We start from the raw sequence: 21,040 nt of genomic DNA on the forward strand, positions 1-21,040 counted from the left end.
GATTCATCCTTCTTTTGGAAGGTTAGATATCCGGTGAATGCCCATACAGTCAATCTCTATACAAGAAATATTTTGTTCTCACGAATTTTAGATCAGAAGCGGTTGAGTTTTGAGCTAGTGGAATGGCGCTCAAGGATAAACTTAGAAACATCAAAGCTAAGAATGGAGACAGTATGCACCAATATCTCACGAAGTTCACCCAATGTCGGGATGAGCTGGGAAGTGTGGGGGTAACTGTTGAGGATGAGGATATGGTGAGTCTAACACTCCTTGGCCTTCCTAAGAGTTGGCATAGCTACCAGGACTCGGTGAATGGAAGGGAGAAATTGCCAGGATGGGAGAGACTTTGGTCGGATCTTGTGCAAGAGGAGATTAGACGGTGCACCAGAGATAGTTCTTCATCTGTGCATGATGAGGAGAATTGTGCCTTAGCGAGTAAGGCGAAGAAGGGGAAGCGGAAGGTTTCTCTTTCCAAATCCAGTTCTTCCAATGATGGGAAGAAGGTTGACAAGTCGAAGGTGCGATGCTTCCGTTGTCATGAGTTGGGCCATTATGCTACTAATTTCCCAAAGAAGAAGTCCAAGAAGGGATCTGAGCAAGGACCTGAAGGTGAGGCAGCCTCACTTGCTTCACAGTTTGAGTTGGACTTCACACTCTTCGCATGCATGGTTTCATCCATGGTGGGAAGTGGTTGGTTTCTTGACAATGGAGCTTCTTTCCACATGACCGGTGACGAAAGTTTGTTTAGTACTTTGGAGGAGAAATATCTCCAGATACTCATAGCAATGGGTAATGATGAGAAGTATAGTGTCTCAGCTGTAGGCATGGTTACTTTTCAAAGGGAGCATGGAGCTCGCCTTACCTTGACCGATATCAAGTATGTATCAGGACTGAAGAGAAACTTGGTGTCGATCGCGATGCTGGAAGACAGAGGCTATGATGTAGTCTTTAGTAAGGGAAAGGTTTTCCTTAGACACATCATCACTAGACAGGTGAAGCAAATTGGTTCACGGGTCAAGAACCTGTATTCTCTTGAGGTTCAAGATGCATGAAAATCCTTGAGCAGCGAGGCAACTGATGGAGACTTGGTGGTTGAGAGGGAGCGTATATTACCTCTCAACATGCAGAGCCAGAAGAAGTCTCAGACGATTGTGTAGGAGCCACGATTGGTGCAGCAGCTTCAGGAGGTTGTGGAGCAGCCACAACAAGGGAAGCTGAGAGGAGATCGAGTAGAGACATCTACTCATGCAGAGACCTCCAGTAGGGGGAAACTTTAAGCTAGGTGGGCTGAGGGATCGCATGCAACCATACCTCCAGGTAGGAGGTGGGGTGATGTGGATTGATCATCCCAAGGAGGAGGAGGGGCAAGATACTTGAGGTACCCAACCTCTTGGATGAGACCTTGCTATGGAAGCCCCGATGTGGAGTAACAGGAACTGATTGATTGGGTAGAGACAGATGCGGATGGAGCGGCAAAGAGAGCGACAGTGCAGGGAATCTCAGGACAGCGCATAGCATGCAGGCTGCAGCAATGTGAGAGGCACAAGTGTTTTTCACAGTGCTAGGCGGCACAGAGAGGTGTGCAATGGTGCGAGATGCATGGAGATGTTGCAGTAGCGCAGATGTCAGAGAGGGAGCACTTGTCAGCAGTAGGTAGAGCTTTAGCATCAGAGTATGTTCCTAGCCCAACATAGTGGTCAGTTGGGAGTGTTTTTTTTCCAAGTGTTGTTGGAGCAAAGTGGACCGAGAAGATGTGTTGCATGCAGAACATTCCAGAGTTTCAGGATCGAGTTTGAGAGGAAGCCTTTCTTGTTGAGAGGGAGTGTTGAAAAGTGTGCAACAAGAAATTCTTGTTGATAATGCAACAAGATGATGGAGCTTAGTGGAAAGGAGTCGCCTTCACTAAGTGGGCCCACAGGAAAATTATGGCGCAAAGTCTATTTTTGGATCACAGCAGGAGTGATCAGAGTCTATTTTTAGACTGCTAGTGAAAAATAGAAAAGTCAAATATTATTGTCTCATAATAATATTTAGACTATAAACATTATCTTATCCTCTTGGAGCACTTCAGTTTGAGCTACAGATGTGGCACATGCAGTTGTCAGAAGGAAATACGTTTTCTTTATGATTCAATTGAGCTATTGCATGCAAGACATCAATTAGAACTCATGTAGTTGAGTTCTGTGGAGTTGGATGAGCAGTTAATGGAGTTGTGTTCAGTTTGACTTAGTTGAACTAGTTATATTTAGTCTAACTGATCAATAGACTAAGTGATGAGTTGTGTGAATTAGTTATTAATTAATTCACTAATTATTAACTCATAATGCAACTGAAGAATACATTAGTTAACTCAGTGCATGTACAGTTCAGTGGAGACAGGTGTTAGAGGTTGAGATTGCTATCATTTGTGCATGAGATTTTGCACATGCATGGATTGAGTAATGCCAATGACAATTGCACAGTATGGGGCCAATACCAAGTGAAATATAGCTTGTGCTCACGTGATTTATAGTGTGGGTGATTTTCACAAGGTAAATAGGAGTTTGGATCAACCATTCTTATTCATTCTCAGCATGTATTGTGCAATGGAGGCAGGCAAGCAGCGGAGGAGATTTGGAGATCAGATATGAGTTGTATTGTGTGTAAAAGGTGGAGATAGTGTTGGATACTTGTGAGGAGTATTTTACTATGTTTGTTACATGTTCTCAATCAATATAATATATAGATAGTTGGGGTTTTTAGCGAGATGCTCTCCCCGGGAAAATACTGTGTTGATATGTGTGATTGATGCTTCTATGTTAGGATATTCCGACACATAGGAAATAGTTAAGTTCAACTTGGTCTAGTATAGAGTTAGGTATAGAGTTAGGTAAAGTGTGTTTCTTTACCATTGTACATTTTGTAACTTACAATCCGACGGTCACGATATGTAGTGATCCGACGGTTCACTCTCTCCTCGGTATTACCGACACTTGATCCGTGGCTTGACACCCGATTGGTCCATGAGTTCTATTTAAAGCGCATGGAGGGTCATTGTTCGGGTAATCCGTGCATGAGAGAAGCTTATGTAAATTTTCATTCTTTGATTAATAAATTGCCTGTAGTAGCCACGTTGGCGCAGGCCGTGGACTGTTTCCCTCTTTGAGGGTTTTAACCATGTCAAAAATACTGGTGTATTGATCTATGATCTGGTTGTGAGCGGTGTCCTTTTGGTGTTCTTTCTGAGGAACTTACCCTGTAAATTCCTACATGGTATCGGAGCTATTTGAGGGCCGCGTCCGTTGGTGATCCAAATCTGAAGCCGGTAGAACTGCATGCGGCTGTCGTTTCCTAGATCTGATGTTTCTGACTGCTTTCGGGCCGAGAGGACTGCTCTGTTGCATTCGGAGCATCTGTTCCAGTGAGGAACCCCTTTCGTTTCACGCGAAAAGGTTTCCGGTAGCCCTAGCTGCGTCATTTTTCAGATCGGGAGGTATACAGTGTTTTTGCAGTTTACTGTTATCTTCTCTCTGCTTATTTCGGTTTCGGTTTATTTAGCCCTTTTTTTTAAACTGGATCTATACCTTTCATTTCTGCGTATGCTCTTTGCCCTGCGACTCTGTGCGATCTGGGCAAATCAGAAACAGAAAGGAAGGATTTTTCTCATGCGTATGCTCTTTTCCCTGCACCTTAGTGTGATCTCGGAAAATCAGAAACATTGAGAAAAATATTTAGTTTTTCGGCTAAAGCTAACTTCGAGCCGCAAGGTTCGTTTTTCTTTGCATATTCGTGTTGGGTTTTGTGTTTTGTGTTTTGTAGGGAAAAAGAGCTTTCTCAAGGCAAGCACGCAAACCAAGCCCCCCCCCCCCCCTCCTCTCTCTCTCTCTCTCTCTCAAATTTTTTGTATAGATCAATTGGTTCAAAGCTATTTTAAGAGAGTAGAGGTCTTGGGTTCAAGTCTCCATTTTGTGGGGGAGGATTTTTTCATTCCCGCACATTCGCGCACTTTGCCGGCAACTTCAACAAATTTTTTTCAAAAAGCCATAACTTCTTCATCCGGAAGCCTTTTTCAGAGCCGTTTTTTTTTAAAACAGCCTAATTTTTCGAGATCTATCCATTGGAACACTTACTTTCAGCATCTTCAGCTTCAGTTTTTTAAAAAAAATGGAAAGTCCATGCCAAGTCATTCTTGACAGCACTAACTACTTCCAATGGATAGCCTACATGGAAGATTTACTTAGAAGTAAAGGTCTCTACAGAATAGCCACAGACCAAGAGAAGAAACCAAAAGATGAAGACAAGGCTGCAAAATGGGAAAATAGACAAGATCAAGCACGTGGTTTGATAGGGATGTCTATTTCTCCTGATCTTAGATTCCATATTGCAGAACTTGAGACTCCTCATGAAGCATTGGAAAAAATCACTAAAGTTTTTGGGATTAAAAATGAAATTAGAGCCCATCAACTTGAAAATGAGTTGCTTACTTTGGATCCTAATAATTTTTCTTGCATTGAAGATTTCTTGTCCAAATTCAAGACCCTTAGATATCTCTTGGAAGGTGTTAAGGTTAAGAAAGAAGATAGTAACCTTATTTATTCCATCCTTACTAAGTTGGGACCAGCCTACTCTGTATTTGTTTCCACTTTCCATTCTACAAGGGAAGCTTTCATTTGTCAAGGAAAAGACTACAAGGCCCCTTCCTTTGACTCCTTTTGTGATTCCTTAATAAGAGAACAAGAAAAACTCTTACACCTTGGTCTTCTTAATCTTGGAAACTCTTCCAAGAAAGCGTTAGCCGCCCAGCAGCAACCAAATTCAAAGAATCCTAAGAAGTCATATCCTAAAAAGAATGGTCCTAAACCAAACAAGGGTCCTAAGCAAACTCAGCCTCAAAATGAAAGATCATTTCAGCAAAATGATAAGACCAATAAAAACAAATGGAAGAAGACTGATAGACATTGTAACTTTTGTAATCGAGATGGCCACTTAGAATCTAAATGCTTTAAGAAGATGGAAGCCTTGGAAGCCGCAATGAAGAAACATAACATCCATGTGGAGCATACTTCAACTTCAACTTCCGGAATGGCACTTTCTGCATGTCGTTGTCAATCATCTCAGTCTGGTTATGCATTAAATGTATCTTCTTCTTCTCCTTCTCATGAGTGGCTCATTGATTCTGGAGCCTCTTATCACATGGCCAAAAACCAAGCCATGTTTTCTTCTTTAAATGATTGTAACACCAAAAATATATATGTTGGTGATGATAGATCTCTTAATGTTGTAGGGACTGGAACTGTTCATCTAGACAATGGTCAGTTTAATGATGTATTATGTGTTCCAACCTTATCCTGCAACCTTCTATCTGTATATCAGATAACTCATTCAGGTGAAGGTAAAATTGTTGAATTTTCACCTCATGATGTTGTAATCAAGGATCTAAGAGATCCTAAACAGATTCTAGCTACTGGTATTGCTGATGATTCCACAAGGTTGTATAAGTTTCACAACTTTGGGTCATCAAATCTTCCCTCAGTATTTGTTGCTCATAATGATGAAGTGAGCAAACTTTGGCATGAGCGATTTGGTCACTTAAACTATCGCTCCCTTCAGCATCTATGTAAAGAAAATATGGTGACAGGTCTTCCTATGGTATCTTGCAGAGATGGTGTTTGTTCCGGATGTGTACTCGGAAAACATCATCGGGACAGTTTTGACAAACGTGCCTCTTGGCACGCCTCAGCCCCTTTACAGCTTGTGCACAGTGATTTATGTGGTCCACTTCCTGTTGCTTCATTCTCTGGCTGCAAGTATTTCTTAACTTTCATTGATGATTTCTCCAGACGCACTTGGGTATACTTCTTAAAACTCAAGAGCGAAGTATTTAACACATTTTTGGCCTTCAAAGCCTTTGTTGAAAAACAATCTGGACATCAAATTCTTAAGCTAAGAACTGATAATGGTGGAGAATATGTTAAAAACACATTCATCAACTTTTGCACCGAAAATGGAATTCAAATGCAACATACTGTTCCATACACTCCACAACAAAATGGTGTAGCTGAAAGGAAAAATCGCACCTTAAAGGAAATGGCTAATTGTATGCTGCAATCTAAAGGACTCAGTCTTAGTTTTTGGGCCGAAGCAATTAATTGTGCAAATTATATAATCAATCGCACTCCTACTAAGGTTCTAAAGAATATCACTCCAGAAGAAGCTTGGAGTTCCATTAAACCAGATGTAAGTCACTTTCGTGTTTTTGGAAGTGAAGCATGGGCCCATATTCCAGATGAAAAGCATAAAGCTTTAGAACCTAAGAGTGAGAAATGTACTTTTGTTGGATATTCTGAAGATGTAAAAGGTTATAGACTTATTCCATTTAAGTCCAAAAATGTTATCATTAGAAGAGATGTAAAATTTGATGAAAATAAATCGGCCTGCGAGCCTAGTCCGGCGGATGTGCCACCTCTTCCTATCTCTTCTACTTTTGAAAACATTTCTTCTTCAGATGATGAAAGTGAGGATGATAATCCTCCCCCACCTTCTCAGGATCCTCAACTTCCAAGATGGGTCCGTGCTACTCGGGATGCAGCAGGTGATCTTGCCGGTGATCCTACAGATCAGCGACGTACACGTTCTCAGTTTGAAAGAGCCTCTTCTTTACTGGCTCAAGCTCCAGTAAATCATGATCCTGACACTTTTGCAGAAGCTTCAGGCCATCCACATTGGGAAGCAGCTATGAATGAAGAATATCATTCATTGTTGACAAATGATACATGGGATCTTGTTCCTCTACCAAAGGGACGCAAACTTGTTAGATGTAAATGGGTTTACAGAACCAAGTATGGACCAGATGGGAAAGTTGATAAACATAAAGCTCGTCTTGTTGCTAAGGGTTTTTCACAGGTTGAAGGCATTGACTACACTGAAACCTTCTCCCCTGTTGCCAAAATGAACTCTATCCGCCTTGTTCTTTCCCTTGCTGCCTCTTTAAAATGGGAAGTCCATCAAATGGATGTTAAATCTGCCTTCTTGCATGGGGACTTGCATGAAGAAATCTATATGGAACAACCCATTGGCTTCATCCAAACAGACTCCAGCCTTGTATGTCGACTTAAGAAATCTCTTTATGGTCTCAAGCAAGCTCCTCGGGCTTGGTATGCCAAAATGGATAGCTTTCTTTTAGAATCTGGCTTTTCTAGGTGTTATTCTGACAATACTGTCTACACCAAGAAAGTGGGCAACTCTCTTATCATCCTTGTTCTTTATGTTGATGATCTTATTCTTACTGGTAGTGATCCCAACCTTATAAACCATGTGAAGTCCAGCCTTAAAAAGAAATTTGAAATGACAGACTTAGGACACTTACACTATTTTCTCGGTCTTCAAGTCTTGCAATCCAAGGAGGGTATTTCCCTTTCCCAGTCCAAGTATGCTTGTGATATTCTTCGTCATTTTCACATGGAAGACTGTAAGCCAGCCCCTTCTCCCTTTCAGTCTGGAGTCAAACTTTCAGTCTCTTGTACTTCTCCTGAAGTTGATGCTACCTTATACCGTCAACTTGTAGGAAAACTCTTGTATTTAACCCATACTCGTCCTGATCTTTCCTTTGTTGTTGGCCTTGTTGCTCGTTTTATGCAAAACCCCCGTGAAAGTCATTGGAAAGCAGCTAAAAGAATACTTCGTTATGTTCGAGGTACAGTACAGTTTGGGATTCATTACAGTGCCAAAGCAGCTCCTCTATTAGTTGGTTTCACTGATTCTGATTGGGCTGGTGACCCTGATGATCGGAAGTCTACTGCCGGTTATGTCTTCACTCTTGGTTCAGGACCTATTACATGGGCTTGTAAGAAACAGGCTGCCATTTCTCTTTCGTCAGCAGAAGCAGAGTATCGTGGTGCCGTGGAAGCTAGTAAGGAAGCCTTGTGGCTTCGTCAGATCCTATCAGAGTTTGGCTTTGAGCAGCAGCATCCAACCACACTTTGGTGTGATAATCAAAGTGCCATTCAGCTATGCAAAGATCCAGTCCAGCATCAGCGCAGCAAACACATTGAACTACACATGCACTTCATCAGAAAGCTCATTCATGACCATGTTCTTGAAGTGCAATATTGTTCAACAGATGATCAGGTTGCAGACATCTTCACAAAGGCTCTCACAGAGGCGAAGTTCACTAAACTTCGATATATGCTTGGAGTTCAGGAAGTTGTCACTAAGGGGGGATGGGCTCTAGTGCCTCCTTCCTTCTCCTATTGTGTCATATTTGTAAATCCTTCAATCCTATCCCAAGTTGTTCTTAAGGGGGGATGTTAGGATATTCCGACACATAGGAAATAGTTAAGTTCAACTTGGTCTAGTATAGAGTTAGGTATAGGGTTAGGTAAAGTGTGTTTCTTTACGGTTGTACATTTTGTAACTTACAATCCGATGGTCACGATATGTAGTGATCTGACGGTTCACTCTCTCCTCGGTATTACTGACACTTGATCCGTGGCTTGACACCCGATTGGTCCATGAGTTCTATTTAAAGCGCATGGAGGGTCATTGTTCGGGTAATCCGTGCATGAGAGAAGCTTATGTAAATTTTCATTCTTTGATTAATAAATTGCCTGTAGTAGCCACGTTGGCGCAGGCCGTGGACTGTTTCCCTCTTTGAGGGTTTTAACCACGTCAAAAATACTGGTGTATTGATCTGTGATCTGGTTGTCAGCGGTGTCCTTTTGGTGTTCTTTCTGAGGAACTTACCCTGTAAATTCCTACATTCTATGTGCGCATGTTATTGTTTCTGGTTCTGCAAATTGATGATCAACGTGGAGGAGGTTATGTATTATGCATGTTTTCCGGATCTCTGTTGAATAAGTGTCATATTATTCAAAATTTCTACACTAAGTTCTAAATCATTTCTTATTAAAATAAGGCCTGCATCGCAAATCACTACTCACAAGGAGCGTGCCTTAACAAAGTATCTTAAACCATGCGATATGTGAGATTGTGATGACACAATCTCCCTTATCGCATCACATTAAGAACACTTAAGAGGAGCCTGAAACATTATCATCATGCAAGATTGTGAAATGTGATTGAAGATCCAGACCCAATTTTGAAATATGTTATAAACAAGCACTCAAGTCCGCTGCTTAAGGAAAAAGGGATTTACATAGAAAATCCTAACAAATAAGCTATGCTTTGAAACCAATAATGAGCGGCCCGCATTTTGCATCCCGTAGAAACTAAAGAAACGTTAAAGAAAGCACAATAATCACAATGCGATAATGTGATTTTTGATATTGCATCACAATCGCATAATCGGCATTTTCACAATTTAAAGGCTCACCACCCTAAAAATTTCTTCCCTAACTTACGGTGCATATCTTTAATGAGCAACAAAGCTAGGAATAAGGAACCATTAGTGGGAATTTAGTAAGGGTTAAGAATTTATGTTTGAAAGACATTTCAACATGATACGATATCTTCTCACCTGCGTTCAAATAAGAACTCCTTTCTTGTCACCTTTTCAAATTTATCTACATTATTCATTCTTAGGTTCATTCTTATCTCTGTATATCTGATATCTTTTGTTTTGCTCCATTTTCAGGAAAAATTCACAGAAAGAGTCATTGGGAGCAATGGCAAAGAGGGGCAAGGTAGCCGCATCTGAGAAATCAGAAATGACTCCTTTATTCTCTTATACTACATGTAGCAAAGATAGAGAAACCTCTACGTGGGAAACTATGTATGATTTATTAGAAGAAGAGCAACCAAGACCTATAGTAAAAAAGGTCACAGCCGATGGTCATGCTTCCTTAGACGCCCCCATCTTCGAGACAGCGTGCTCATTTCTGCACCACATAGCTATGAGACCAAACATAATTCTGTATACATATATGGTCAAGTGGATAATTGATCAGGTGGATGTCTCAGACAGATAATTTAAGAATAACAGGTAGGAGGTTATGGGATCATTTTCACCAAACAACCTGTGACTTATGTATAATCTGCCAAAGCCATGGGCGTTCTAGAACAAATAGTTCCTCGAGAAATTTTCTAAGGAGAATGAAGACCTAGCAGATGTTACGTCTGGATGAAAAATGAATTGAAGATCAAAAAGGATAAATCAGGTATATTCTACAGCATCTATAGCTCCCCCTCATAGTTTTGCAGCAGTGATGCTATGTAGAATGTTCAGCAAGCCCGATAGTACCAAATTTTCCCCAGAATGGTTGCCATTAATAGATGCAGCCGTAAACGTAACAATAATGAATTGGGCCAAAATTTTGTCTGATAATTTGGCAAAAGCCATAATAGAGTATAGGAGAAAGAGGAGTATCTCATCTAGGGTTTACCCTCCATTTTTCATGAGTGCCTATATAATGGACATTATCTGTTTTGGTTCCAAATTTCCTATCATGGGATGGAAATGGACTGTGAGAGATTCGCTTCCTATTCATATATATCATAAGAATATGTGGTAGTCTCCGTTTCACCCCCACTTTTACAGAATTTGTCAAGGGGTTATGCTACCTATTCATAAACAGGTCTACAACAGGTATTCCCCTAGATTTTCTAGAGAAGCTGAGGTAGATATCCTACCTGTAGCCAGATGGTTTGGGGAGGAAACATTTACATATATCAAAGTATTTGAGATCATTTCTTCGTCGCATGTTCTCCCATATTATGTCCCTGATAAGTTAATGGCTAGGGAGATAGTCTACCAATTAGCAGGAGAAGGTGGGCTGAGCAAAGGATTGAAGGAACAGAAAAAGGTCATTTGGCCTACATTTCCGTTGCAATGTGGTGCATTTGCACCAAAAAATTTTGGACATGCATTCAAGGAAGCAGAGATTATTAAATCTCTGAAATTGGCTACATTTCCAGAAAGACGATATGACCCAAATGGCACCGCCAATGACTTCACTACTATGGTGAAAGTGAAAATATTTACCCATGAGGAAGATGCATTTGATGACCTCTTCCTACAAAATGAGATATTTTCTTAAGTAAATCATATGGCTTCACTACCTTTTTCCCTAAATGATCTTAAGGCTTTCCACAAATATGGAGAGAGGAGATTATTACAAGTCCCATTGGACCTGCTACAGATTGAACCAATAAGGGAGCCAACTCCCAGTGTAATCTTAGAGGAAAGCTCCAGAGAAAATTCTAAAGATAATTCTAGAGCAAAGTCCCAAGAGAAGTCTACCCATGAGTCACAAAACTCAGAGCAACAATCCCAGAATGGGCGTAGTAAAAACAAAGAGTCTAAGAGAGACACATTTGGAACTACAGAAAAATCAACTGAGAAAACCTCAGTGGAGAAATAGGCTGAAATTCACTCCACCTCCACCCAGCCGGAAAAACTTCTAATTGTTGATTTAGAAAAAGAATGGGAGAACTTTAATAAAAAGCTCCATACAAAAGGACAAACATCTGAAGTACAGACTCCACAGCATAGATCAACTCAAGAAGTTACAGTGGAGAAAATTGTAAGTACTCAAGATATAGAGCTCATTCCTGCACTCCCACTTCTAAAATTGTTTTAAGAGTTGAGGAAATTCCTCCCTTATAGCCCTACCCATAAAGTTGTCATCAAAAGGTAGAGGAAGAAAAGAAAGCTAGATGTTGCAGTTGTCACCACTCCCGATAATGAACCAATGGATATTGTCTGGAGAGGTTTTCCCATGGACCCATCTTAGAACCTTACGATACTATCACAATTTGCAGGAGCCTATGCTATGGAAGCTATTGGTAAAGAAGTCGAGGTTCAAATGTTGTTGAGAAAAAAATAACAAAAGATCCTGTTGTTGGAACAACAATTAGAGCAAGAAAAATCTAACCAACAAGCAGAGTTACAAATTGCCAAACTACAGTAGGAGTTTGAATAGGTGCAAATACAACATCAAGCCATCCTAGCAGAAAAGGATGCGCATATTTAAGCTATGATAGAGAAGTATAAAGGCAATCCACAAATAGATCAGTTCATAAATGAAGCAATCAGCCTTAACACCCAACTAATGCAACAAAAGGAACTTTTGTGCCAAGAAATCTCGCAAGTAAAGCCTTAGTGTGAGATCAATGATAAGCTAATAAGTCAAATCGTCGACATGAGGCTTGAGTATGATGAAATCCATAAAAGGATTTCTGATTTTATCACCTAGCAAGAATCAGAAGATGGAAGAAAGGTTGATTTTCCCAAACTAGAGGAGTCACGTAAAGAAATTCTATTTGCAGACTGGGATTCTCAGCTCAAGCAAGTAGAAAGGGCAATAGTGGTCACAACAGCAGTAGAAAATATCATCATTGAAGCCATTAACGAAAATATACATGGCGACAACCTAGTTGTTGAATATATACCAGGATTTCTTCCAAACACCAATCAACTAGAGCAGCAAAGGAAAGGGAGGAGGTGATCAGACAAACGAGCAAGATGAACTGGGAAGCATACTGGAAATTCTTAGTCAAGCCATATAGCTAGTGGATGACCCTGCGTTTCCTAACCACTTCCACACAAAAAATGGTGCCAGCAATGACAGATGTTGTATTCACTAGGCAAAGTAAATCTGCGATCGGCCAACTAACACATCTCAAACCAATGACGGATATTTGTGATCTTAAGGATCAAATGCAAAGGAGTTAGTCACCTTGTTTTATTTCTATTTTATTTTCATTTCACATAATCTGAGGAAGGTCGTTTAAACCTCCTCAACTATTTTTGTAATAATCTATTTTAGGACCTACAATTTTAGTATTTAAACCCCTCTCATGCATTTAGAGAGGGGTCCAGAAATTTTATCAAAAACATTCTTCAAAACATGCACTTTTGTACCTTTGAGGAGGTTCTGGTAGAATGAATGGAACAGGATCTATTTTCTTTTATATCTGGCATGTTCTACTGAAATTTCACTTTTGCACTCTTAGATGATGTTGGATTGGTTGGAATTAGATCGATATTGTTGAAACACATGAGTAGAACTTATTACAAATGGTACTTTTATCTTGTGATTTTGTTTTATTTATGTATCAGGAAATAACTTTTCTTCAATTGCTTTATGTATAAAATTTTGAATTTTGGTTAGCATTATTGCACTTTTGTATGGTGTTGGCTTTAATTTCCTGCTGAATACGTGAACGATTCTATATGCGATATATCTCTCACAATCATTTTGGCTAACTATTTATCCAAAATGATTATTGTTAAATGATTTCATTTCTTATTGCAGTTGAATGATCTTTATTACCAATTATTATAGGACATTATTTTAGATCGCATATCTTTCTTTTATTCCTAGGTATAGTTATAGTTAGATAGTGTTTAAAACTAGGATATATGCATGTGATTAATAGTTTAGATTAGATTACACTTAGTTAAATCATTCCCCCGTTACATCATATATCACCCCATCAACACTACCAAATTATCTTTTTGGAAACTGGTCCCATTATCCCCAGTCGGAGCCACTACACCAAACGGAAAAGGAGTTGCCAACCAAGGTCCGGACTAGGTGGTTTTTCCCATGTTGTAGCAACGATTTTTGAAGCTTCCACGTTTTTGGCAGTAGAAGGAGGGAATGAACTATGAATGGAAAGTAAATTCAAACCAACAGGAAATTCTAAGAGTAAAACTCCCTCGCCCTCACCTCCAACTTTCCGATCACATTCTAAATCTCTGAATCCTAAGAGAGAAGTTGTAAGAACACCCTCAGAACCCATTGTTGAAATTATACAGAAACCATATCATTCTTATTTTATAGAAACCCCTGAATTCCAGTCTCTGATTCATAAGTTACAAGGAATTCTGATATCTCAAGAAGAATACGAGTTATCCCAAGATAGTGTTACTTCTCAGTTTCCCTCATCTCAGAGGTTAACTAGAGCACAGAGTGAAAAGTTTGGGATTCCCCCATTCGAATTCCCTCTACCAAGCTATAAGAGAGTTAAGAAGACATCATCTGAATATCATAGTGAGGTTATTTCATCATCCCCTCAATCATATTCATTCATTCCATCCATTTCATGACAAGATCAATCACCCACCTCATAACTCCAGATCGTGATTTACACAGGTACTGGAACTCAACCCTCCTCTACCGAATCACCTTCAACCACTAGAACATCTTCTTCTATGCAAACACCAACAATGGCTCAAAATCCTCCAAGTCCATGGAAAAATCTAGGAATTGTAAGAATGGCAGGACCTTTACATCCATTACCAGCTCATTCCGAAAAATGGCTACCAAGGTTCAATCATGATAATGGCCTACTAGCTGAGGAACATATCAACAATTTTATGTTGTCTATTAATCTAAATGAACTAGTAGAAGAAGATGTAGTTGTAAGATTATTCCATTATACCTTACAAGTATCAGCAAGATCATGGCACTTCTCATTACCATCAGGTTCTATAAATAGTTGGGATGCCTTTCAAGAGCATTTCCTAACCAAATTTGGAGATGATGGATCCATGGCTACCCTAATCAATGATCTCTCCAATTTGAAAGTCGAACCTAAGGAACCAATTAAATAATTCAACTCTCACATTAATAAATTATTGAATAAAATACCAGTGGCATCCAAGCCCAGCGATGAAGTCCAAAATGAGTGGTACATTTCTTCTCTCCCTTCGAACACAACTATTTTCATCGATAGGGCTGCCAAACCAACTTTGGCAGAAAACATGAAAGAAGCAATAGTTGTAGAAAAAAGAATTTTAGCCTTAGATAAGAAAATGCTTTAAAAGAACAAAAATCAAAGAAAGTGACTTTTAGGGATGAATCCAAGAAAAAAGTACCTAAAGATCCTTTTGATCTTCAAGGTTTAAAAAAAGTACCCAAAACCATGTCTGATGAAATGGTTGATATCAAGAAACAAGTAGCAGAGACTTACTCAAAGAAATCTTTCAAACCATATAAAAGGAATTCCCATGTTGACCCTAAGCCTCCAAATTCTATATTGAATGTTGAATCGGATGGAGAAGAAGATGAAGTCTCAACAAATGAAGAACAAACAGATGGAAGTGGTTGAGTTACAAGGGATGTGGGATTTTATCCTTCCCAATGAAGAAACACAAGAAGCCCTGCCTGTTGCAACCCAAAGTAGAGGCTCTGTTGATTCACCTCAAACAAGTCCAAAGAAGAAGGTATAAACTCTAGCTCCCAAGGATAAAACAACGGGTAAGAAGTCTCCATCTAAATCTACCCAAACCGCTCCTCTTCAATCAAATTCTTCACCTCCAGCCAAGACTATGATACTATCTGATGAAATGGAATATAACATTGTGGATGATATGAAAAAGACTAGGGCAAACATTACCTTTCATGAGCTTAGCAAGTTGAAACATCAACGAAATTTGATGCTCAAAGAAATCAAAGCAGTCCCTACTTCGCCTCTTCCTACCATTGTACTCTCACAAGCTGCCCGAGAAATGGAAAGGCCCCCTAGTACTTCACTAGATAGAATTGATCCTACCGATATCGCTCTAATCGGAGGAAGATCTAAATCCCATACTCCTCCATTTTTGTTGACTTTCGAAATTTTCAACAAAAATCTACACAACTGTTTAGTTGACTCTAATATTTTACCAAGAATAGTTTACGCGAAATTAAATGTTCAGCCTCAAAAATCAGTTGTGCGCATTGTGCAGTTAGACCGATCCCAAGTCGAAGTAATATGGGAACTTAATAAAGTTACCATTAGAATTTCATCGAACCATAAAGTATTTCAAGTCATTGACATTCTTGTAGCTGATATTCCCCAGTTCTATGGCTTCATCCTTAGTAGAGACTGGTCAGAGAAACTCCAAGGTTATTTTGTGACTGACTGGTTTCACGTGTGGCTTCCCTATAATGGCAAGTCAAATCAAGTAAGTGTTGATCGCGAAAAGCATCAAAAGTATATTGTTACGAAATTAGGAGAGAACGAACCAGTCACGTATAATAGCAATATCATCGGAAACTACTCATTTGAATCATTTCTAGGAAATTTCAATGCAAATACTTCACCTTTCTTGGAAATTCTATTGTATCGCAAGTTGAAAATTTTTCTCAAATAGATACTTCTAAGTGTATAAATTTTGTAGATAAACTTATAGTTAGCTCTTTATTTTGGAAATTATTTTTTTACGGATCTAAATCCAACGATGGAGCAGGAGCAAGATGCATATTAGTTAGCCCAGGAGGGGAAAAAACTATGTTAGCATGCAAACTTGAATTTGATTGCACAAACAACACTGCTGAATATGAAGTGTTAGTTCAAGGCCTGTATAAAGCCAATGGCCTTAATATCAAATACCTACAAGTGCTTGGGGATTCAAAAATTGTGATAAAACAAGTAAGAAATACTATACATTGTTTGTCTAGACATTTGAGACATTATCGATCATTAGTCCAAGACCTCACTTCTCACTTTACAACATTTAATATTTCCCCTATCCCCAGACTCCAAAACACAAGTGCCAACCTTTTGGCTAATGTAGCCTCCAAGCTCATTCCACCAGGAGATTAGAGTCTCGATTGATTTTCTATTGAATTGAGTTTTAGGCCTTCTATTACCGATAATGTCACCAATTGACGAGTCTTTAATAACGATACAAATGTCATAAGATTTTTCACATCAGAAGATTCTTATGATGACCAAATAACTAATGAAGATCAGCATGATGGCCAGCTTAAGCAAGACGCAACAATGAATGATATACCTAAGTCTTTTGTTAAGCTGGAATACTTATATGACCTTAAGGATAGATTCAAAATATGACCAGCTCAAAACTTCAAAGTTCAACTCTGAGGTTTGAATTTGTTAATCTCGAAACTAAACTTAAACCTCAAAATATTATTCTAGGTTTTGGACTTACATCAGCTGAAAAATCAGCCTTTATAAAATTGTTGAAGAAATATATGAATGCCTTTACTTGGAAATATGAAGATCTATAAGACACTTCTATAATTCAACATACCATCCCCATGACATCTGATGAAAAACCTGTGCAACAGAAATTGAGAAAGATTCATCCCAATTTAGAAAATTAGATTAAGTCTGAATTGAATAAACTATTGAAAGCCAAGATTATTTTCCCGGTCAGACATTCCAGGTGGGTCTCCAACCTTGTCCCAGTCAGAAAAAATAATGGTGATATTCGAATATGTATAGACTTTGGAAATCTCAATAAATCTTGTCAAAAAGACAACTTTTCGTTGCCTCCTATGGAACAAATATTGTAAGCTCAGAACTAATGTCTTTCCTGGATGGACTTTCAAGTTATAACCATATTCTAGTACATCCAAATGACCGGCTAAAAACTACATTTAGAACCAAATGGGGCACCTATGCCTATCAAAAGATGCCATTTGGATTAATTAATGTTGGTGCAACGTTCCAAAGAGCCATGGATATAGCTTTCAAAAGTTTGGTAAACAAATCAGTGGTAATCTATTTAGATGACATAACTGTATACTCCAAAAAACGCAATACAATCATCTCAGATATTTAAAACAAATCTTTGAACGAAGTCAAATGTACGGAATTTCTCTTAATCCTAAGAAATATTTCTTTGTGTTAAGTGAAGGAAAACTCCTTGGATTCATTGTATCCAAAGAATGGATTCACATTGACCCTGATAGAATAAGAGAGATTTTTGAAATTCCTTTACCACATAACAAAAAGTCTATGCAATCTTTCCTAGGGCAGATAAATTTTGTTAAAAGATTTGTCCCTGACTTTTCACGAATTGTTTTACCTCTTCAATCCATGATTAAGAAAAAATCTCTTTTTAAATGGGGAGACACAGAGCATGAAGCCTTTAATTTGATTAAACAAGTGATCATAAATTCTCCCTCTTTGGAAACTCCAAATTTTTCTAATCATTTCATTTTATATACTTTCGCTTTCGAGAAATCATATGCAGCTATATTAACACAGGTCAATGATGATAAATTCGAAGCACCAATTTCTTTCTTTAGCTCCAATTTACAAGGGGTTGAGTTGAACTATTCAGATGTTGAGAAACAAGCCTTTGCTATTTTCAAATCCATAAAGCATTTCAAACCCTTCCTCCTCAAAACCCACACAAAGGTAGTAGTACCATTCTTAGCATTAAGAAATCTATTAATACAAAGGGATGTAGGTGAAAAGAGAGAAAATTGGGTAATGGCACTACAAGAATATGACATTGAAATCAGACCAGCTAAAATTGTAAAAGGTCAAGGTTTTTGCAGAATGTTAGTAGGAGCATCCAACTTACCAACACTACAAGATTCAGATAATGATGTACAAGTATACGAGGTAAGCCTTAATGACATTGAATCCATATATGTTGATCTCATTTTTTATTTAATAAATGGGTATGCCCCTCCACAACTAAATTACCAAAGAAAAAGGGCTTTGAGGCTAAAATCTAGAAAATACCAAATCATCAATAATGTGTTATTTAGAATAAATTATCACTCTGTTTTGCTTAGATGTCTTGAAAAAACTAAGGCAAACAAGGTTTTGTAGGAACTCCATGATGGGCCAACTGGTGGACATTTTGGAGGGGATACAACCACACATAAAATCCTGCATGTTGGCTATTACTAGTCAACCTTATTCAAGGATGCACACAGTTATGTAAGGAAATGTAAAGTTTGTCAAACAGTTGCTGGCAGACAGAGGAAACACGCGTTACCATTACAACCAATCAACATCAAACACCCATTTGAACAATGGGGACTGGACATAATAGGTGAGATCGTTCCTCACTCCTCTAAGCAACATAGATACATTCTTACAGCAACTGATTATTTCACAAAATGGGTGGAAGCAATTCCGCTTAAGGTAGCCAATTCTGAGAACATCATTGAATTCATCGATCAGTTTATTATTACCAGATTTGGTCTGCCCTCTGCCCTTATGTTTGATAATGCATCTTATTTTTCAGGCAATGTTATGATAGAATTTTCTCTTAAAAGAGGTTTTAAACTTAAATACTCTGTTAACTATTATCCTCAAGGAAATGGCTTAGTCGAATCTACAAACAAAAATCTCATAAGAATTATTAAATGAACCATTGATCAAAGTCAGAAAAATTGGCATAAGTCTTTAATATTTTCTCTATGGGCAGATCGAATAACACAGAAGGCCTCCATAGGCACTTCTCCTTTTAATTTTGTCTATGGGAAAGAAGTTGTTCTCCCAAAAAATGTAGTTATTTGCTCACTAGCCCTAGTTCAATTTATTGAAGAAACTCCTTCCTCTTCTATGTAAGTGATACAATTACAAATCCTTAAGCTTGAAGAAGAACTGGAAAAGGCCAAAATTACACATGCACATCATCAACAGTTAGTCAAAGCTCCGTTTGATGTTAATATGTAAGTACAAATCCTTTCAGCTCGAAGACTTGGTATTAAAATGGGACAAAACACACGAGGAAAAAGGTAAGCATACAAAGTTCCAACGAATGTGGCTTGGCCCATTTCAGATTGTGGAACACATAGGCCCATCAACCTTTTTATTACAAGATTTATCAGGCAAGAGAGAATCTCTACCTATTAATGGGCAGATCCTTAAGAAATATTTTTCATAGAAGATCACCTCTTCTATTCCTTGTATATTATTGTCTTTACTTTTTAGGAAAATAAAAAATTGAGTAGAATTTACGTTTGGCTTTACAAATAATAGTCTCTTTTATATTTTGACTTTTCGCTTGTATAAGTAAAGATGGTTAAGAAGATGATTTTCGCATTTGAAACATGAGTTAAATTTTATTGCTCTAAGATTTCTTGTTCTCTGCTGAAATTATTTGTCTTTTGCTAAACCTCAACTTTATAAAGAAACCTTTGCTCTACCATCAGTCAAGAAAAGTATCTTAAACAAAGCAAAGTCTCTCTACAGAAAAGCATCTTCAACTCTACAATTGTCATCCAGAAACTCTTAAGAAGTCAATGATTCTCCCCATCTAGTAAGATTTCATCCTCAGAGTGTAATTCTAAAATATTCTTAAACTTAAAGGATAAGAGGTCTCATCAAGAGCCAGCTTACCATGATCATAGGGAAATAACTAGCTGACATTACCAATACTGCATATCAAAACAGGGTAATGACTTGAGATTCCATCAATCAAAAGACAAGGGGTCTCATCAAGAGCCATCTTGTTCAACCAAGTTACAACCAGTGAATGGCATTGTCAATTTTGGTCACCAAACCAAGACAATGGCCTTTGAGGAGTAAAATGAAAACTTTAAAGAAAAGAAAATTATTTAGAAAAACAAGTATATAAATCTAAACTTATCTTTAAGGATTGCATTCTTATCTAGATGGGATACTGAATCATTGTTGGTTAAAAGGTAACCCTATCGAGGCTATGGACACCTGCTAGCAGCAGAGGCTCTACCTATGGCGACTGAGTATACCAAAAAGTTGATCTGTGAGAGTCTCCCATGTTTTTATCTTTAAAACCAAGTAATGATTGAAGTAGACAAAGCAACTTTCATATTGAAGAGGATTATCAAAAGAATGATAGTTAGGTAAATGTTGTTTTATTATTCAAAACAATATTTCTTACCTTATATTTCATGTAATTTTTATTTTCTAAAATTACCTTTATTTTGGAAGATTTTAGAAATTTCAAAAAACTATCAGAGATAATTGGTTCTTCCAAGTGAACAGTCAATTATTGTGTTATTCAACAACACCCCATTTATTAATAGTGATAGTCAATATTATATTAACAAATGGGAACCATTTAAAAAATCCTTTCAAAAATAAGTTTAGCATTTAGGCATATTCTTGTTAATTTTTGGAATGAAGCAAGATATCAAAATAAAACCTTTTGAAAAAGCTAGTAAATGTTTTCCTTTTCGCATATCACACGATCAAGCATGTCAAAAGCCTTTCCATCCACCAAAACTAGCGAAAAGCGATCAAAACAAAGCACCACGCTAAAACCTCAAAACTATTAGGTTTCCCATATGAACTAAGTTCTAAAGTATTTCTTATTAAAATAAGGTCTTCATCGCAAATCACCCCTCACAAGGAGCAGACCTTAACAAAGTATCTTAAACCATGCGATATGTGAGATTGTGATGACACAATCTCC

Source organism: Pinus tabuliformis, chromosome 3_2 (assembly GCF_031772625.1).
Source record: "Pinus tabuliformis cultivar Carrire ecotype Pingquan chromosome 3_2, CPIR1, whole genome shotgun sequence".
In the NCBI taxonomy this organism is placed as follows: domain Eukaryota; kingdom Viridiplantae; phylum Streptophyta; class Pinopsida; order Pinales; family Pinaceae; genus Pinus; species Pinus tabuliformis.